The sequence below is a fragment of the Pseudonaja textilis genome, chromosome 1 (genome assembly GCF_049901715.1).
Source record: "Pseudonaja textilis isolate UNSWEBS1 chromosome 1, rPseTex1.2, whole genome shotgun sequence".
Taxonomy (NCBI): Eukaryota; Metazoa; Chordata; class Lepidosauria; order Squamata; family Elapidae; genus Pseudonaja; species Pseudonaja textilis.
The window spans coordinates 209,412,677-209,433,620 of record NC_141990.1 but is presented as its reverse complement, the minus strand read 5'-3'; the positions used below and the strand labels follow the sequence as shown (position 1 = coordinate 209,433,620).

The window sequence follows — 20,944 nt, the reverse complement described above, 5'->3', positions numbered from 1 at the left end:
TTCAGAGAACAGGGCTGACTGCCTGAATCACACTTTGGTGTGCCATTGTGCCAGAAATAGCTTCTGTACATAAAGTATATCAGCAAAAAGTTTTGAGTGACTAAAGCTCCACAGTTCCTTCTTCTTCTGGTTAAGAGGTGTTTTAAGATATGTATCTAATAAATATATACATGTAATAATGTTTACACATTTATGAATTTAACATAATGATCATGCTAATGTTATTAATTTAACAAGTATGCTGTGGACAGGGAAGGCCAAAATCAGATTTTGCATTTTAACCCTTAGTCTGTACCAGCTCTCAGTAGTGGTCTCATGGGTCTATTTTAAAAACTGTTGTTTTTGGTTTTCTCGTTCACCATAGAAGTATTATACAGCTCTCTTTCTTAATGCTAATAATATTAATGTATATCCCCTCCAGAAGGAGGAGTGTATAATATGCCTGGGTGATCAATGATTTCGTCTGTGTGTTGCAAGTGAAGGGAGAGGCTGACTCAAAAGTAAGTAATAGTAAATTTATGTAACACAATGCTCCAATTTAACTGTTTGCCTTTTTGTGCTTATATAAAGAAGGAGAAAATGCTCTCACTGTTTAAAATGCTCGGTCTTTATAATTCTATTAGGACCTTTACAATTCTTTCCCAGTTCCAGAAAGACACTGCTGAGGGCTGGGGAATCTCAGAATTGTATGTGTGATAGTATAGGCTAAAAGAAAGTTGGCAGTTGGACTAGGCAGACATCAGCATCTCCTTGTGCATGAATAGAAATGAAAACTACTCATGAATTTATACCATGTGGGGAATGGCAGTCTATTGGTAATACAACTGTCTCAGCAAACTTTGAAAGCAAATAATAGTCTTTGGAATAATACTGGTATATACTTGAAAAAAAAAGTAATACATATCCTGCACTACCAAACTATGACTATTTGGAAAAAGAAAATTCACAGCCATCTGGAGTCACTTTAACTTGTACATCTGCCATCATCCAAACTGGATTCAAAAATGCAGATTGCTTTATTTTCAATTATTTAAAAAAGTTGCCTTTGATTCCTGTTGGCATTTATTTTCAGGATCATATGTCTTATTAACATATCATTTCCTTCAACGCCATTTCAGAAGCAACTATTTACAAATTTGCAAATTTTGAAACTCATATAAGCAATAAAACTAAACATAAATGAAAATGGAATCAATGATTACACATTAATACTGTCAAAAATGTGACTGATACAGTTTTTCCATGGTTGATTTTGATCCAAGATTAAGTAAAATAAATTTGCACAACATTAAATATTGTGATGCAAAAGATTCATAGCAATTTTAAAATTATATAGCCAGATTCTAATCCAACTTTACATGCATTCCACTTTAGTAAACTTCTCCATATTAATTGTTGAGCGTAATAAGTGAAAAGAACAACTCATATGTCATATATCTATACATTTCAAGGCACTCATGGCCCATTAAAATGCCATTCATTGGCTATTTTCTGTGCATTATGTTGACACAAAAGTCAAATACTTGTTCCTTAACCTCATCTTTCTACTGTTGGTTTCTGCCAAAGAATCCTTTGAAGATAATCTTCCCAGTTAGCTTTGACAAGGATCAATGAGGATTAGTTGAAAGTGAACATCTACTACACCAAAGCTCATATGACTATTTGCGCTTTGATTTCCACATGAATATAGAACTTGGTTCAAGTGGAAGCCAATGCACTTCATAGATACAGATGTTCTTGCTGAACTCATAAGCATCTGCCACAGTCAGTGACATTTAAGAAACATCAGCTAGCTGGGCTCTTTGGGGTGCTTGTTAGTGAACCACTCCAGATAATGAATGATGAACACTTGAATGAAGATAAAAATTAAGCCAGATTGTATATTACAGTACACCTGCTACCTATATAAACAAAGGATTTTCTGCTCTCTCTCTATCCTCCCAGTTATTTTCAGACTCTCAGTGTGAATCCCTCCTCTTATAGCAACTGTAACTAAGGCACCTGCAATTGTATCCTCAATACACAACAGAAAGCATGACTTCTGACCTATATTACATTATGGACTCACTATATATTCATAAAAACTTCTAAATGTTCATACAATCATCAAATAGGAACATTATAAAGCATAGAAGTAAAGGGTTTTATACACAATACCTTTTTTACATGGGTTTTGTCATTCATCTGGGTATATAGACACAAAAGATTGCTTTTAGTCATCTTTTAGTTAGGAAAAGTCTTTCAAGTTTAACATAATTTGCAAATTTCTGTTTCTAAATATCTAGTAAAGGAGATCCCACAATTCTCTCATTAATTGGTTCTGATATTCCATTATTCCTGAGACTTTTTCCCTTAAGTCTTAAATCCTTTATATTGATCTTCCACTACATCCTATTATGTAGGAGGCATAATGTCAGAAGCATTTGCCAATTCATATCACATATGGGGTGATACTGGTGAACCACTCTTGTATTTCATCCAGTAAAACAAGATAGAAAGAAATTATATGTATATATAAAAATACACCTGATGACATAGTGCTGGATGATGGTCCCCTCAAGTTGGATGACACTGAATATGCAACTAAAGAAAGTATGAGGTTCTTCTGAAGTACCAACGTGTATACCATGCAGCTAGATTACAGTCTGGTGTTGCAAATTGATGTTGCAAAATGAGAAAGAATGGAAGTACAGAAGAATTACAGTGAGAATCATGAACATGGGAAAGTTCAACACAGTGAAAGATGAAAGGGGTTAATTACACTTCACATTTTCAGGATGAGTGAAATGAAACTAGAATAGGGCAATTTCAGTCATAAGATACTACTGTTTACTACTCAGAACATGAAAAAGAAAAGAAGAAAACTGGTGTTTTCATATAGTTAGAAAGGGTTTAGCAATGACAGTACATTGTATTTGGTACAATGCATTCAATGATCAAATAATATTATTTAAACTTTGTGGTCAGCCTATTAATATGGTAATCATAGCTTAATTTCAAAACTGATGCTCAAATTACTGATGTAGAGGGGGAACCTGACACATTATACTGTTAAATTCAGATTTTACTGTTAAGTTCAAATTCAGAAATCCACAAACATGCAATCAAGATGCGGAATTCATGGTTTAAAATTGGAATGCCAAAGCTGGTAAAAGTAAGAAGGAAAGAAATAGATGTGAGACATGGGGATTAAAATTAAACAGGACAATTACCATCATTTCTAAACACCAAAACAGTTTGCGTATATTATAGGTGGATGTTATCAGAAACAACACATATTTTATATTTTCTTTGGTAGAAGGAAGTAGAAGATCTCAGTTATAACAACAAAGACATGGTCGAGGATGATTGTGGAAAAGATAATCAATTGCTCAGTTGCAAGTCAACCAGTTTTTAGAATATAATCTTGAGTATATGCCCACCATTTTCCAGGAGAAAGCAAGAAATAGAAGAAATAAAACTAGATATTAGAATAAACAGTGGGAATTGCAAAAAAAAAAGTCAAAGCATGCATAAATAAATAAGTAAATAGATATCACAGAAATAACTTAACAAAGTACTTTAGAGAGCTGTTAGAACCTATAAGAACTAGTATTACAATGGTATCTGTATAAAAGAAAAGTTTTCAGCAAAAATATCACCAAATTCTAAGGATTGAATCAATATATTACAGTATGAATAGATTCCAAAAGAATCAGAGGTGATCTGAAAATCTGTAGTAGGAATGTCAACATCAAAGTTTAAAGTATATTCTCTATTTGTAAGAAACCTTAGTACTAAAGTTGAAATTAATCAATATTCTGGTCATTATCAAAACAAAAGACTATTGAAATTGGTGGCATATGAACAAATGTGGCAAGCAACAGAGGAAAAATCAATGAAGGTTTTAATGATCTATGCAAATCTTGGGAATGGTCTTTTAGTCAACAGATTGCAAGAAGCCAGTTGACATACTATGCAATTTAGCAGCTCACTTGAACTGTTGTGGAGCAAGTGGTAGCTGTGGCCCAGAAGTCCATCTTGTATACGAATTGTGCCAATTTCTGGATTGGGTGGATTTGCTTATATGCTTTACTCACCTTCCAGAGCAACTACTGCAATGTGAGTAAATAGGTTAAATGAAGTTGCAACTGGACTGTCATGCAATACTGCCTGCATTTGGGTATATGTTGGTATGTCCATGTAACAGCATTGCTTGTGAACTGCATTGTTTTCAGTAGGCTAAAGGTACAGTTGAAGGTGATAGTTATGTAAGGCATGCTGCAAGGCATTTGCCAATTGTTAGTGGGATTTCCTGTTTCCAATGTTTTCTACTTATTCCCACAGATCCAGCAGAGTATGAACTCTCCATTAACAATATCTAGTTCATCTGAGGGTATTCTCTTTCATGAAATTATCTCTCCCTGAGACTAAAACATGCTAGCCTTCCAAAGACCTTGGAGATCTAGCTTCCACCTCAGGTACTGAAGCCAGATGTTAGTTGAACCTAGTATATATGTTCTCTGATTCATGATAGAAGGATTTTGCTTGGAGCCCTAACTGCATTACAGTGCATGGTTTTATAATATATTTTTTACTTTATGTTTTTTGTATTGTTAGCCACCCAAAGGATGTAGATCAGGGGTGTGAAACTCACGCTGTCATGGCATCATCATGTGATATATAGCAACTTTTTCCCCTTCACTAAACCAGACATGGGCGTGCCCAGTATACGACATATCTGGGCCATGGGCTGTGAGTTTGACAGCCCTGATCTAGATTGATTTTAGATTGATTTTAAATAAATAATTTCCAGTATCAATAACAGCAAAGAAAAGTGAATTAACATACTGTACAAAATATCACAAAATTAATCCCACATGCTAGTTAAATAATGCTTATGATCATCCAATGCAGATTACAGCCCTAGATGAAAGAGAAACCCAAGATATTCAAGCTGTGTTTTAAAAAGGGCTGAAGACAAAATACAACATTGTGGATTCTTGCTGAACAATTGAGAAAGCCAAAGAATAAAAGTCAATGTGTGCTTCATTGGTTATAAAAAGGCTTTGGAACCAAAGAAATAAAGCTCACTTGGCGGGTGGGGTAAGAACTTCCATAAGTTTGGTGCCATGGCAAGGAAGGCCCAGATCCTTGGGCCTGTCAAGTGTAGTTCTCTGAGAGACAAGGTACTGGTGGGCCTTTCTTGCCATGTACATAATTGAGGCGATATAAAATACATTTTTAAAAATATGTATATATTTTATTCTTTTGATATGGCACACAATCTAAGTTAATATGGCAGTATTGTTGAGGTCTTGTTTATTTTTATAGCATTTTGAACATTCTGATCTTTAACCAAATGAGTGAAAGGAAAATGGATATTCTTTAATGGTCTATTAAATTTAGCATCTAATTCAGCCAAATTACAAGTTCAGCATTAGGAGAACTGATTTTATATATTAACAGTACAGTTCCAAAGTTGAAGCATTGGACTGAACCTCTGGCCATCTACTCCAGGAGTCCGTTCTCACAATGGCCAACAAACATCACAAGGAACCCTATCAAATGGCCTCCAGAGGCAGTCACATTTCCATCATGACTAGCAGTCATTGATCTTCTAGGGTGTTATCTTCCAACATCCTATTGGCACTTAGTGCTAGAACTTAATAGAGATTATCTATGATATTAGATAAGATTAGAACCGACTCCCAATTAACAATTTTTACTTTTCCTTATTTATTATGAATTGCAGGAATATTTTTCATTGCCCAGTAATTTCTTTACACAATGGATTCATAAATATTTCAGCTAATTGGTTATAAATCTGATTCTCAAAAATGTGCAAGGAAAAGTATACTTAAATAAATTATTATTTATTTATTTATTATTTATTTATTATTATAAATAAATGAATTTTCAAACTACGTTTAAATAAATAATTTGTCTTAAAGGGCTGATTAATTATCCTTGCATAACAGCCAGTGTCAGAAATAAAGTCTGCTTTTTTCTGAATGTGAAGGTTAAATTTAACAAGATAGTGATAGAATAAGCCAGAAAGCTACATTTCCTCTCTATCAACTGAAACATAGTTGAGGTAAAATCATTCTGTTTTAAAAAAAACTAATACAAGTACATGCCTTTGTAAGTTTACTATTCATAAAATGTTCATTCGTTTTTTTATTCTATAGGACAACAGTCAACATCACCACTAACATTAATGTATTATCAGTATACTGTCAATTTCATATTGAATCACACAAAACAATGTAATGATATATGCTCACACACCCATGATGATAAAGTTTTGCATTAGGTGTGATTGTGTACAGAGAACAATATCATGCATAACAGAATCCTAAACTATGATTCTGTTATGCATTATAAGTAGTCCTTAACTTACTTGATTAGTGATTGAAGTTACAATGGTGCTGAAAAATTTACTTACGACTGCTCCTTACATTTATGATAATTGTAGCATCCCCATAGTCACTTCATCAAAATTCAGGTGCTTGATAACTGCCATGTATTTATGCCAGCTACAGTATCCTGGGATCACATGATCACCATTCTTCCTAGCCATTTTCCAACAAACAAAGTCATTAGGGAAGCTGGATTCACTTACCAATTATACCAGTGGTAGTCAACCTGGTCCCTACCGCCCACTAGTGGGCATTCCAGCTTTCATGGTGGGCAGTAGGGGATTTGTCCCCTACTTTATAAATCACCATTACTGTGGAACCGATGGTCGGTTAGAGAAAATTTTACTACGAACAGAGATACAAAAGTGGGCGGTAGATATATAAAGGTTGCCTACCCCTGATCTACATGGATCAATTAAGAACCATGGTGATTTGTTTAATGACCAGGGAAAAGTAAAATCAAATATGACTTGCTTAGCAACCACCTCACTTAGCAATGGAAGTTCTGAGCCCAGTTGTGGCCTTAGATTGAGAAGTGCTTGTACTTTAAGTGAGCCAAGGATAACCAATTTGATTTTTTTTGCCAAAGGTAAGATCTCTATTAACATTTATGATGGATCACTATATGCATATTTGTGTTTAATTATTCTGACCTATTTAAAAAAGCTGTAAGAGATAAAATAAAAATAAAAAAAATAAAATTTTCTAGCTGTTTCTCTTTTTTATTTGCCTTGTATACTACAAAGAGAGTTTCATCCAAACCTGCTTAAAAATCATACTTTGCATTTGAAGACCATATAGGAAAAAGAGAAGGAAAAATCTTATACAAATATATAAATACACATATCTCTGTTGATAAACCTCTGAACATACTTGCTTGTGCTTGAGCTTATTTTTTTTTTCAAAATCTGTACCATGAGATGTAGCATGAGCAATATCATTTCCATTTCACCGTTTTCTGTACCATCTAAAATTGTACTAGACTGTGATCAATGAACCCTACCTGGAAAAATATTTATCTGACCTAATTTTTAAAAATGCTTATACTGAGATTTAGATATCTAGGATGGGAGTTGATGGCACAGTTTGTTTCAATTGTGAATGTTTGAGCTAAAGTTGCTTTAAGCATACTGTACAACTTTCTTCTCCTGCCTTTGCAAATTCAGTTCTCATGTATATTTACTCATGAGAAAGTCCCACACTAAAGATTGAAGAAAAACAGTGCAGTCTTAACTTTATCAGTTCTCGCACTGTTCAATATGACTGCTTTCTAAGTCAAATGTGCACAAGATGCCACTCTGATGATTAGGAAGACCCCTTGATAAACATAGACATACTTAAACACAAATACAAAATGCAATGTGAAAAGTGAAGAAGGCAAGAGGGATTCACTGTAATTGTTTTGTATTATTACACAATTTAGAAACTGCTGCTGGATTTTTAATTCACTCTGTTTTCAGATATTATTCAGAAAATATCGGCTGTCAAGGGAAATCTTGGTTGGAATATGGGGAACAGTAAGAAGTCAGATTTTGTGCAAGTGCAAGCCCTACAAATGATAATATACTGCTGCTAGTGGAGAGGTATCTAATCTAAATGAATTGAAGTCTCCAGATCAAATGAATTATGCCATAGGACACTGAAGAAACTAGCAGAGGTAATTCAGAACCATTATCTGTAATATTTAAAAAGCCTGGAGAATAGATGAAGTCCTAAAAAATGGAAAAAGGCTTAGTGTTGTTCCTATTTTCAAAATGAGGAATAAACAAGACCTGGAAAACTATAGGCCACTGAGTTTGACCTCATTACTGGGCAAGGACCTTGCCCACAGATTATTAAACAGCATGTATATGAGCAATTAAACAGGAATCCATTAATTAACAGTGGATTTATGACAAACAAGTCTTGCCAGACTAAGTTAATTTCCTTTTATGACAGAATTACAGACTGGCTGATTGGGGAAATACTGTGGATATGATATATATGGACTTAGAAAGGTTTTGACAGTCTCTCATAACATCTAATTGATAAAATGATCAACTATGGGTTTGACAACATAACTATTTATGAATCTACAGTTGACTCAAGGATCATACCTAAAAGGTAGCTATCAAATTAATCTGGCTGTCCATTTCATGGAAAGTGACTCCAGCTGTTGTACAACAATCCAATAAAATCAATAAAATTATTATTATTATCTAAAACTATTATAATTATTAAAATAGAATAGAATAGAATAGAATTCTTTATTAGCCAAGTGTGATTGGACATACAAGGAATTTGTCTTGGTGTAAATACTCTCAGTATACATAAAAGAAAAGATACATTTGTCAAGAATCATAAGGTACAACACTTAATGATAGTCATAGGATACAATAAGCAATCAAATTATACTAGTAAACAGTCAATATAAATAGTCAGGATACAAGCGACCAAATTACAGTCATACAGTCACAAGTGGGAGGGGATGGGTGATAAGGAATGATGAGAAGGTTAATAGTAATAGTAGTGTAGATTTTGCAATAGTTGAACAGTGTTGAGGGAATTATTTGTTTAGCGCAGTGATGGCTTTTGGGGAAAAACTGTTCTTGTGTCTAGTTGTTCTGGTGTGCAGTGCTCTATAGCATCATTTTGAGGAAGGAGCTGAAACAGTTTATGTCCAGAATGTGATGGGTCTGTAAATATTTTCACAGCCCTCTTTTTGACTCGCGCAGTATATAAGTCCTTGATTGAAGGCAGGTTGGCAGTAATTGTTTTTTCTGCAATCCTAATTATCCTCTGAAGTCTGTGTCTGTCCTGTTGGGTTGCAGAACCAAACCAGAACCAAGAGAGCATTAAAATGTAGGAAAGCTGAACCAAAACAGGGAAATAGTTTAATAGACAAAGGGATGTTAATACTAATAGAGCTACCTCATTAATTCACTGTCCTCTGTGGTCTGGGAGGAGATGCAAAACAATTCAAAAAGATATTGGCTAGAGCAGTGGGTGTTAAATTTCATTCTAGTTTAACAAAAAGAAATGTAAATTCATGCATTTTCCAGTTTGACATGCTTGTCCTAGTGGATCATGAGTTCAACATTATCTCAATTCCAATCAGCCCAAAGGAGAAAAAGAGTCCAGCATCTCTCCGCCAATAGTCAGCACTCAAATCAGCATAGATTAAGTCCAAGGTTAACTTCAGATCAACAATCAAGTAAGCAATACACCAACCAAGAAACTACCAAAGACCCATCAGTAAACAGCTCAATCAAATAATCTCTAAGACCACTCTACCCATATAGACAGGCAAGTCACCAGAATATAAACTGACACTAAACAGCATTCCTTACTAGCACTGATGATGTTACCTGATTGGGGTAATGAAACATCTGCAAGAAAACAAGAAAGCTCAGACAGGACCAAGGACCCGTCATTATCTCTATCATCCAGCTCTGATTCAGTTCCAAAGAAGGTCAACAACATCTTGAAGAACCACCAAGAGGTGCACAAAATCCAAGTAATGGAAAGTAATTGTCCCACACTATTCTGCCTTGGTCAGTTGAAACAATGTATTAAATTGTAGTTTAAAAAGGAAATTGATAAATTGGAGTAAGTCCAGGCAAAGGTTATAAAGTACTGAAAACCAAGCCCTATGAAGGGCAGTTAAAAGACATAGTTATTTAGCTTGCTGAAGAGGAGGTTGAGGGGAAATGGCAGCTATTTTTAAATACTGGAAAGGCTGTTACATTTGTTTGGATTTATTCTTAATTGCTTCAGAGGGTAAGGCTAGAACTAAAGGGATGAAGCATCTAAGATATACAACTTAGGCACTAAGGTTAGACTTTAGAACCTCTCAACAATAAGAGCTGTAGTTTAATGGAATAAGTTACTGCATAGTTTCACCAGAGGCTTTTAAATGTACTCATCTATTGAGGATGCTGTAATGAATCCTGTAGTATGTTTCTTTCAACCCTATGATTGTATTGTTTTAACAGACACCTTGAGATGGGAATGAATTACATCTGTGACTATTACATTCAATATTACTGTTTTCTTTTTTCCCCCTTGGTCCCTGGGGAACCCATTCAAAGTTTCTAATTTAAACAACACTATTTTAAAAGATAGCTGCTACGGAGTTATAGTAATAGTGAGAAAAGGCTGTCAATCTCCTATCCTATTTGTGAGCTTTATTTATCCAACTACCTAGGCATTTTGTGATCTCGAATATAAACTAGATCCGCAGTGAAGATGATTGCAAGTTCGTAATAGCTATGGGTTTTCAGAAATTTAATACATCTGTTATACACTTTTCATTTTTTAAAACTATCTTGAAAATGTATTTGTGATATGAAGTAGTCCTAAAAATTTATATGTACAACACATCCAATCCTAAAATTAAGTGGATTTTTGAGCTTCAGTATGTTGTTACTTTATTTATTAAATATTTAATTTAATTAATCTCTCAGTATCTATCTAGCTTCTAAGTCAACTGAACTACTCTGCACTTCATTACAGCAAATATATTAATAATACCCACTAAGCTGAATTATTTAGCTAATACTTGTATAAATTACTGGTCTTCATTTTTTAAATTAATATTCGGTTCCCTAAAGCTAATTTCAAGTTTCTCAAATTCATGCCAAAGGCCACATTTCTTCATTTGAAATGTCAATTTCTACTAATACAGCATTTGGTTAATGTAGCAAATCTCTAAGAATTGTCTAAAAATAATAGTAAATTATTTTTGCATCAAAATAATAATTACTTACAAAATGATGGAAATCATACCTAGACTAAATCATATATTAACACAGTCTTTGCACATAATGTGATAGGCAAATTCATGTGTTCATCTTTCTGTTGACTTTATTCTTCTATGATTTGTTGATTTGTGACATTGGTACAAGCTATCATTTTCTACTGAATAGTAGTGCGGAACAACATACTAATCAGGTGTTTCTATGGCATAAAAGTTTTATTAATTTTTTCAGCAACAAAGATACTTTATAAATTACTGAGCTGGAACTTTCAACAATTATAACATTCCTAAAGGAATGTAATATGTAGAGCATGTTTTTATTAGAACAAAATACATTCAATGTCTATGCTTACAATAACAAAAATGAGAAAATGTAGGAGTTGAAATAGTTTGTTTTCCAATTGCACTAAGTGGTACACAGTTGTACTGGAATACTTCGTTGTGAGTTGAAAAGCAAATTATTTGCATTGTACTAAAAGAAGTAAAAAGTTAACTGGACATTTACTTGTTAAGACAGGGGTGTCAAATAGATTTCTTTGATGGCTGGATCACCCTTGTAATTCTCTGCGGGCCGGTGGGGGGAGAGTGGGGGGGAGTTGGGACGGACATCTCCTGCAGCACCTTGCCATCAAAATGGGATGTGGGGGGCCACGTGTGGCCCCCTTTGCCCTGTTTTCTACCTGAATGGCCTTCTCTGCATAGCCAATTTTTGGCTGGCAGAGTTCGGTTGGAGGCCAGAAAGTCTGAAAACAGGCCTCACATGGCCTCTGTACAGCCCATTTTGGGCTGGAAGAGTGCTGCTGGAGCCAGGGGCGTTGAAAATGGGGTGAGTGGAGGCCCCACCCGTCACCCTCTATGGCCCATTTTGTCCAGCAGAGGCACTGTGGGCCAGTCCTTTGATATTTCCATGCAGCCCCCTGGGCCAGATTTAAGCACCCTGCAGGCTAGATCCGGCCCGCGGGCCTTGACTTTGACACTCCTGTATTACAATATTTATTTTCCCATTATTCAAAGAAACCCATCAATTTTCATATAATTGTAAGTCACTGAATTATTATTAATTTTTTTTGCAATCTGCTGTCTAACGAAAACTATGAAACACAAAGATTAAAATGTGTTCTTCCAAAGATACAACAAATGTGGGATATGTCTGAAGTAAGTCTCAAACACAGATTTTTTTTATAATGTACTGACTGTGAAAATATTTTTTGCAAGAAAATAAAAAAAACATGTGTGTTGTCCAAAATACAGGCTTTATATTTTCATCTATATTACCTGTCAACCCTTCTGGATAAACCAGATAGGAAACATGACTAGATGAGCTAAATATAGGTTATTGCAAGGCTACATTAACAGAATGGTTGCAAGTCTGAAAGTACAAAACTTCCCACTGCCAGTTTCAACCACTTGATCCATCAGGGCAGGAAGTTTCTTTCTCAGACTCTTAAGCCACCTGGGGCGCCTGCCTCTCTTGTCTGATTGTTTCCTAGACAACATCTTGTCCACTCTTTCCTCAAGGTTATTCCCACATTTCATTACAGTATCAGAAATATTCTTGTATACAACAATTTAGATTCTTCAGTATTAATTCTCCTGGTATTGCCTGGGTGAAAAACTGATTTTAAATATAATGATCACCGAATGGCAAACTGAGAAAGTAAATATGGACCTCTGTCACTGGGATGTAGCTGAATATACGTTTCTTTAGCTGGGTAATTAAATAGCAAGTTTCTCTTTACAGTAAATGAAAGTAATCAAAAGTATTGCCATCTTTGTAGAACAGCTTAGTTTCACAGGGGTTAATTTACAGTAAAACAAAAAAAAGTATTCCAGGCTAATAAACTAAGTTGTAGAAAATTATTTCCATTACACATCTGATTCTCAAAGAGAGCATTACAAGCTGACAGTTTTGTTAAAAGGTAACATTGGTAAAAATGAGATTAGAAGCAGTATTTGCAGAACAAGTGAATTTACTTTTTACTTCTTAATCATAACTTTGTTTGGGAGGAATATTTCTTGTGCCTTGTATAAAAAAGGGAGTCTTGGTCCAACCAGTTAAATTATATCATGTAATCCAACTTGTGAAAGCTTTAATACAAGCTTGATTTAATATCCAACCTTCAGCTATTCTGGAAAGTAAATACTAAAAATTTCCACATGTTGCCAGACTACGTCTATATGATACCAGCATTGTAATAGTGATTGCCTGCATTTTTGTATTGCTGTTTTTATGGGAGCATTAAAAATTGTTTTATTTTTCTTTCTCTAAAAAAATATCCAAGTTATTCTTATACTTTCCATAGGTAGTCCTCAACTTACAACAGTTTGTTTAATGACCATTCAAAGTTAAAATGACACCGAAAAAAGTAATTTATGACCATTAACCACATTTACAACCATTGTGACTCCCCATGGTCACATTTTCAAAATTCAGACACTTGCCAACTAATTCATTTTTATGATGGTTGCAGTGTCCCAGGGTCATATGATCACCTTTAGCGACCCTCTCACAAGCAAAAGTCAATGGGAAAGCAAGATTCATTCACATGCTACTAACTTAATAACTGCAGTGATTGGAGTCTATAGGGATTCTCAGTCATCCAGGACATGGTTGTCAGATTGCAGACTATAGGGATTAGGAGCACTACTCAGGAGACCTTGAGGACACAGATAAACCACCAAGTGCTTCAATGACCCTCTAAAAGGATGCAGATGATCAGATGTCTGTAAGGAATATAAATCCTTCCAATCCCCACTACCCTCTCAGAGCTGAAGAAGCTTCTTGGATGAGAAGTGAAGTCTTCAAAAGAAAAAACAAGAAAATCCAGTTGCCTCCTGGGAAGGCACCTTTGGGACAAAGTCATAAAATGGGGCAAAATCACTTCTTGACTTCCACTTATTCTTTTAAATGATTTATTGATTCTTCTTCCTCTTCTTCTTCCACTTCTTCTTCCTCTCCTCCTCCTCCTCCTCCTCCTCCTCCTTCATTATCATCATCGTAACCATTGTTTATCCACTGCAAGATGAAGGCCTCTTTCACATGTTTCAAACCAATTTGGTTTTGAACTTTCTTTTAACAATTGGGCCCACAATATTTTTTGATGTTGTTAATCCATCTTGTTTTAGGTCTCTTTCATGGATGATTTTTATGAAGTGGGATTCATTCTCTTTATCCATATTTGGCATATTTACTCTGCAATCTTAGACTGACTAATTTGGAATAAGCATAATTGCATTACACATACAAATCTTATGCTTAATTAAAGGAAGGTAATTGTATAAAATGTATTCTATTTGGAATATATACTGAGGGAGGGAGGGCTTAAAGAGGCATGGTATCATTGGTTGACTTTTATTCCCTATGAACAATTAGCTGCCTGAATTGATTAAGTAATTATATTATTTAAAGTAAGAACCATGTCTGCATTTGTCATTTACTATGTCAAATTAGCTTTAAGGAAATAAGACATTTCCTACTGCCAACTGTAGTTCTTCAAGTAGTTATCCATTACAGCATAGCTCCTACATAAAAAAATCCCCCAGTACATCCCAAAGATTTTAGTCATGCTGAATTCTCTCAATTTCCAGGTGAGAAAAATAAGAGGAAGACACCTGTAGTGTCCTGTAGTGGCAGATTCATGTGAATATGCATAAGATCTTTCAAAGAATTACAGTTAAAGCTGAACAATTGTGTTCTTCTCCATGGTAGCTTTGCATCACGCATATGAGAGATTCCTTTGATGGGATGGATCAAGTGGTATTATGAGGAAATTGAAAAAGTGGCACTGCAAAAAGTGGCATACTCTTTGATACATACTATACAAAGAATGTACAGCTGGATGATAGGGTTTTATAACTATGGAAGAAACTGACCATACAGTGACTTTACAGATATCTGAAAGGAAAATACACCTGACAGACACAGCTGGTGTGATCTGCTGGAGTTAAAGCCATGATAATAGATGGTAAAGTTAGCCTTACAACAGGTAGAGTAATCTAGTAGTTCAAGAAATATTGAAAGAAAACAGAAAAAACTCAGGGGACTCAGAAACATGGTGAGTGTCTCAGAGAATTAAAAACTATTTACTATGGGGGTTTGCCATCATAGCAAATGTCAACATTCAACCACTTAATAATAGTCTTCAAGGAGACTTCAATCAGGAGTAAAATCAGGAGTAAAAAAACCCTGAAAATAACTATTTTTCAAATAATTATATAGCCAGTTTCTATTGCAAACTTGTTTATATATTATCACATTATATAATAAGGATCAATTGTAAGTGTCCTTATTTTCATTGTGCTTTTTCCCATACTTAATTGTTGTCAAACAGACCAATTTTGGAATAGCAAGTTGATGTCTGAATGAGTTATAGTGGGGAAAAATCTTGATGAGTCTATTCAGACCCAGTAACAGCATGGAAGAGTTCTGTTAAGTACTAAAATAATCTCCATCCATTACTTTGAGAAGAAATACACAGGAAAAAAAACCTGGAGTTTACTCGTGTTAAATGAAGATCGAGTTTCTCTCAATTTACTCAAAAACTGAGAGTGAAAAGAATAATAAATATATAACATATTGCATCAAATATTTCTTTCTACATAAAGTGGGCAGTCATTTATGGAATAGCTTGATAGTGCACATTCTGAAATGAACAATCACCACAACCACAAATACTCCTGCTAATTAAGAGAATAGGCACTCTATGGGTACAGGTGGGTTTATTTGGAACTGAAGGCAATGGAAGTAACTTTGTTTTCTAATAGCTATATGGAAATAATTATACATTAGCTCAGAATCAGAAGGATTCCTTAAAATAAATACTTCGAAATAAAACACTTCAGAAGAGACACAAAGCTCTTTAATATTGTAATGTATTGAAAACTTTCTTTGCGCTGAACACTCAGTTAGTACAATAGCAACCTTTTAGCAATTTCCTTGGCAAGAAAATCAGTAGGAGAAATGGTGATATCAAATGCATATCAAAAGTATGAAGTGCTGAATTTAATGACATATATCCTTGTAATGATGATGAGCAATCTGACATGATGGCTTGCCATATTTCTTTGATGTAAAACAATCTGTCTCCAGATATAAATATGCAGTCATGGAAAGAAAGGCGATGGATAGAACAATAAAAAAAAATCAACATTTAAACTTGTCTTGAAGCAATCCTTGGATGAAAAAAAAAGGTGATGTCTATGTCTCTACTACACAGCTTAGAATAACACATAGATGAAAGCACTATGAAGAACCAGTCTCTGGTCTTAACCAAATCTTTCAAAGAACCATAGGAATAGAATGCATCTTGGAAGTAACCTCCCACAAAGGCAAGTTCAAATGGCTGCCCAACATTTTCTTGAAAACCTCCATTAAATATCCATGAATTTAGGAGACAGACTCCTCCATTGATTAATTTCTCTCATAGTCAGGAAATCCATCCTTTTTTCAAGTATGTTGTTGAGTTCTGTGTTCAGTTTCTACCACTGTTTTTTACTCTTAGGAGCCATACAGAAAAAATCCATGTTCCCTGCCCTTATTGGAGGATTGTTATCAAGTCTTCCCTAAGCCTATTCTCTTTTAGGCAAAACATATCCAGTTCTTTTCACCCCACTTCATTGAATTTAGATTCCAAGCCTCTTTCCATGCTTGTACATGAAAATACTTATTTGCACTCTTCAGTTTTTCAACGTTCTTTCTGTTATCAAGTGGACAGCATTGTCTGACCACTGTGGCATAAGAGTAGGGTACTATCATTTCCTGTGAACTTTACACTATTCTTGAGTCTGTCTTTTGATATGTTAGCAATCTCCTTCCTCCTCCGCTTCATATCTGCAGATTTTAGAGCATTCTTTCTATTTTTTATCTAAGTAATTTATAACTATGTCGAAGAGTACTGACCCCAGGACAAGATTCTGAAGTATCCCATTATGCTCCTCCCTCCATGTGTACATAGACCCATTAAGGTTGGTCATTGCCTATTCAACCAATTATGAATACATCTGATAGTGTGACTATCCATCCCACATTATTCAGGTTTATCAAAAAGGGGGATTTATAAAATATCTTACTGAAATATGTACGTATACATTACATCCATAGCATTTCCTTGGTCCACTAATTTAGTCACATTTATTAAAGAAAGAATAAGTTTTGCCTGGCACAACTTGTTTCTAACAAATTCATGCTAGCTTCTGATAAACACCCTGTTTGTTTCAAGGTACTTGCAAGCCAACTACTTCATAACCTTTTCTAGTATTTTCTCAGGTAATGTCAAACTGATTGGTCTGATTTTTTTTTTTTTTTAAGTATTGGAACAATGTTAGCTATTCTCCAGACTTTTAGCACTTTTCTTCTGCTCAATAATTTCTCAAAGATTTCAGTAGTAGCCTTGAAATGTCATCTGCTAGTTTCTTTAACACCTAGGAACATAATCCATTCAGTCTAAGAGACTTCGATTCATTCAAAGCAACTAAGTGTTGTACCAGCATTACTTTATCTATTTTGATCACCATTTCTTCTTTTACTTCCCATACTGCAGAGGCTGATAAATTGGACTACATTTTTTTCTTTTGTGAAAAAAATAAAAGGAAGGTTAAATTAAATAGTTCTGCCTTCTCTCTGTTGCATGACACCTTCTTGCCATCTTCCCCAAACAGAATCAATAGAATCTCCAAACAATGGATTTCCTTGACTCTCCTCTTGTTCTGATATACTCAAAGAACCATATTTTTTGTCATGTTGACATTTGTAGCAAACCTTAACTCATAGACTTCCTAATTCCATCTTTGCAAATTTGGGTTGTTTCCTGATTTACCGTTTTTATATATCCTCTTTCTATTTTTTAAACTTTTTCATTTTATTTATTGGTAAGATCTAGTGAAGTCATTCTAGTCATCTCACATATCGTATCTTTCTCTCTAAGTTTGAATATTCGTTATCTCATTTTTCAGAATTTCACAACTCTCCTGAACTGGTTTTCCCCTATCTCAATTGTTTGAATTTTTTAAAAAGATATTCAGTAGAGGCTCAAACTTCTGCTGAGCGACTGGGACCCTGAAGCATAATGCTTCAATACCATTTTTCCTGTCTGGTAGCAGCACACAATCAGTATTACCTTTGGAATTATTGATCTGTTATTTATATAATTTGCTTCTGCATGGAAACTTATGCCAAAGTTTATTTTTGGATAACTGGTTGAAAATAAAGGTGGTTTTTTTTAAAGGTAAATGTTGCTATGGAAAAAACAGTTATTTTGTAGCTGGTTTTCTTTTTCAATGGAAATAGTAGTGACCTATAAGAAGCCAGATGAACATAGTTTCCTTTGATTATGGTAGAATTGGATTGAGGGAATTTTAAAAACGAAAAAAGAAAGGGAAGATTTTCTTTCTCTATGCTATAAAGATACTCTTATATCTTCGAAGTTGACAGAACAAAGAATAAATTGTTCACCTGCATTACAAAGAGCTGAAAAGCTAGTACTGAAGTGTCATTATAGGTTAATTTAAGCACTAGGCCATCTACTAGGATAGGTAGCTGCTTTTCACTAGTCACTTGAGCCATCCAAAGTAATTGCTGTACCTAAAAACAGATTTCTTCTGTTAGAGAAAAGGAAATTTCATTCCCAAACATCAGATGTTGCTGTGAACCTGGCTTCCAGTTGTGCACAATGCTACAGGCTACTTGGGGATACAAAATGTAAATAACTACATGTGAGAGATGGTCTTTATTATGAACTCAGAGAGTGAGGTTATTCCCTCTACTCTTAAGAGAAAATGGTCAGTGTTTTAAAACTATACCTGTGAATAAAGGCTGGGAAAATCACATAGATAACATTGTTCAGTCTCTAAGATTTGGAACCTGCAAGAAGCTGGAATGAAGAAGAGGTATGTTTGTTTATGAATCTCATATTTTTATAGAAGTAGGTAATATGTATGGCAGAAATTTGGTATGTAGTTTAATATCCGTTTTCTGTGCTGTGCTAAATGAGGTGTCAATGTTTCATGTTCTTATTTCTCTGTACAAGCTAGTGAATTGAGTTTCAACCTTTTCCCATATATTAGGCCTGGCATGCAAATAATAATTTGTGATCTATAAAAATTTATAATAAGTACAATTTTGGGGGTAAGCTAAACATAAGCTTCTCACAAAAGAACTCAGGTAGAATATCTTCCAGAACACTATTTTGGGCCTAATGCATAGAATTTTAAAAATGACTATGAATTCCAAAACAAATTCCTCTTTCTTGAAAAAGATTTCTACATTATAGCAAACAGTTTGTAGAAACTAAAGGGAAACTAACTATTGGGAAGAGTTCTGACTTGTAATAGCCTGTTGGAAGAATGTTCAATCTCATGCAAACAGTTTCTGATTTATATGGTGCAAATCTAACTGACAGACAATGTTTGTTTAAATTTTAAAACACTGTAAAATGCTCTGAATACACCTCACTTCAGGGTTTGGAAGTTAATGAGAATAGTCTCTTTTCTGAAGTATAATTGATAAATAGAATAAAATAAAATAAAAAAAAATAAGGCTTGTTTTCAAGACAGAATTAAATTTAAAATGATTTAACTATTCAAAATATGCAAGCTATAAAACTCATTATACTGTTTTCTGTAGTGAAAGAGCCAACTGGAATTTTCTGCCAAATTCAAAAATCAGCGCTTCCAAACATAAAAAGAGCGTCAGAAAAGAAAAGAAAATGATGTCTGGTACCACTATCTCCCTGTCAGATGCTCTGGGAAGTAAAGAAAAAAATCTAATGAATTCTTTGAACATACAATGTTGATGTTCTTTCTTCTTATTCTGCTCTTTCAACCATGTTAATCAGCCTCAACAAATGGTTTTAGTAGAAAGCTCTAGGCAAATTATGATGCACAATCTGGTTTTGTAAAGGGTATGCCTTGGGGACTGAATTTAATATTTTTAAATGGCATCTATAGCAAAAAAGCAACTGTGCTACAGGAGTTAGCAACAATGCTTAGGGAGAAGTTATTATCCAGATCATGATTTTTCTCAGGCCTCAGAGATAGTGCCATCAAAGAAACATAGCACTTATGGACAGTTTCTAGCATGCTGATGAGAGATGAGTAAGACAGTGCCAGGTTATTTGACAGGGTTCAAAATTACCTTGCTTCCTCCATTTAATTAAGTCATATCAGAGTGGCAATTCTCACACTGTATATCTGGATTCCCAGCATTGCCATATTATTACTTGAGGATCCATTTATCATGATTACATTCCACTTAATGGATTTGGAAACCAAAGGTTCAGCAAAATAAAAGGACAAAAAATATAAGCATATGTCTGATGATAAAGGAAGACAATGATCAAATATTATGTAGTTAGATACTCGAATTCTATTAACATGCTAACGTTAAATATACTTTGTCCATAATCCAAGTATAGTTTAAGGTGATATATTTAGAAAACAGTAGGATTTCACATGATATATTCAAACTGAAGATAGAATGATGTATTGATAACCCTTAATTCCAAAAATAATTTATTTTAAATGGTGGTAATTGCATAGATACTTTTAATCATTTCAACAGGAGGTATGACTACTACTGTTCTACAATCCAGATCTGATAGCCATCTTAGTAATAATTGGGTAGTTAGAATCCAGCCTTGTTGAGGAAGTCCTCAATCTAGAGTCTAGAATACTGCCATTATCCCAATGTATGATTAATTTAATTTATAGTTTTAAAAGTTGATCCCAAGTTGTATAAGGTAATTTACAAAGTATGATTCTAATGTTACATATTATCCTTAATCCCAAATTATGGATTTCAGAAGTGATG

The 20,944-nt window shown here is 34.4% G+C and overlaps 1 protein-coding gene across 1 annotated transcript in view; it reads right to left on the bottom strand.

Annotated features, from left to right (window-relative positions):
* DPP10 (dipeptidyl peptidase like 10) overlaps window positions 1-20,944 on the bottom strand; it is a 232,463-nt gene that overhangs the window by 184,415 nt on the left and 27,104 nt on the right. The gene's annotated exons all lie outside the window — the stretch shown is intronic.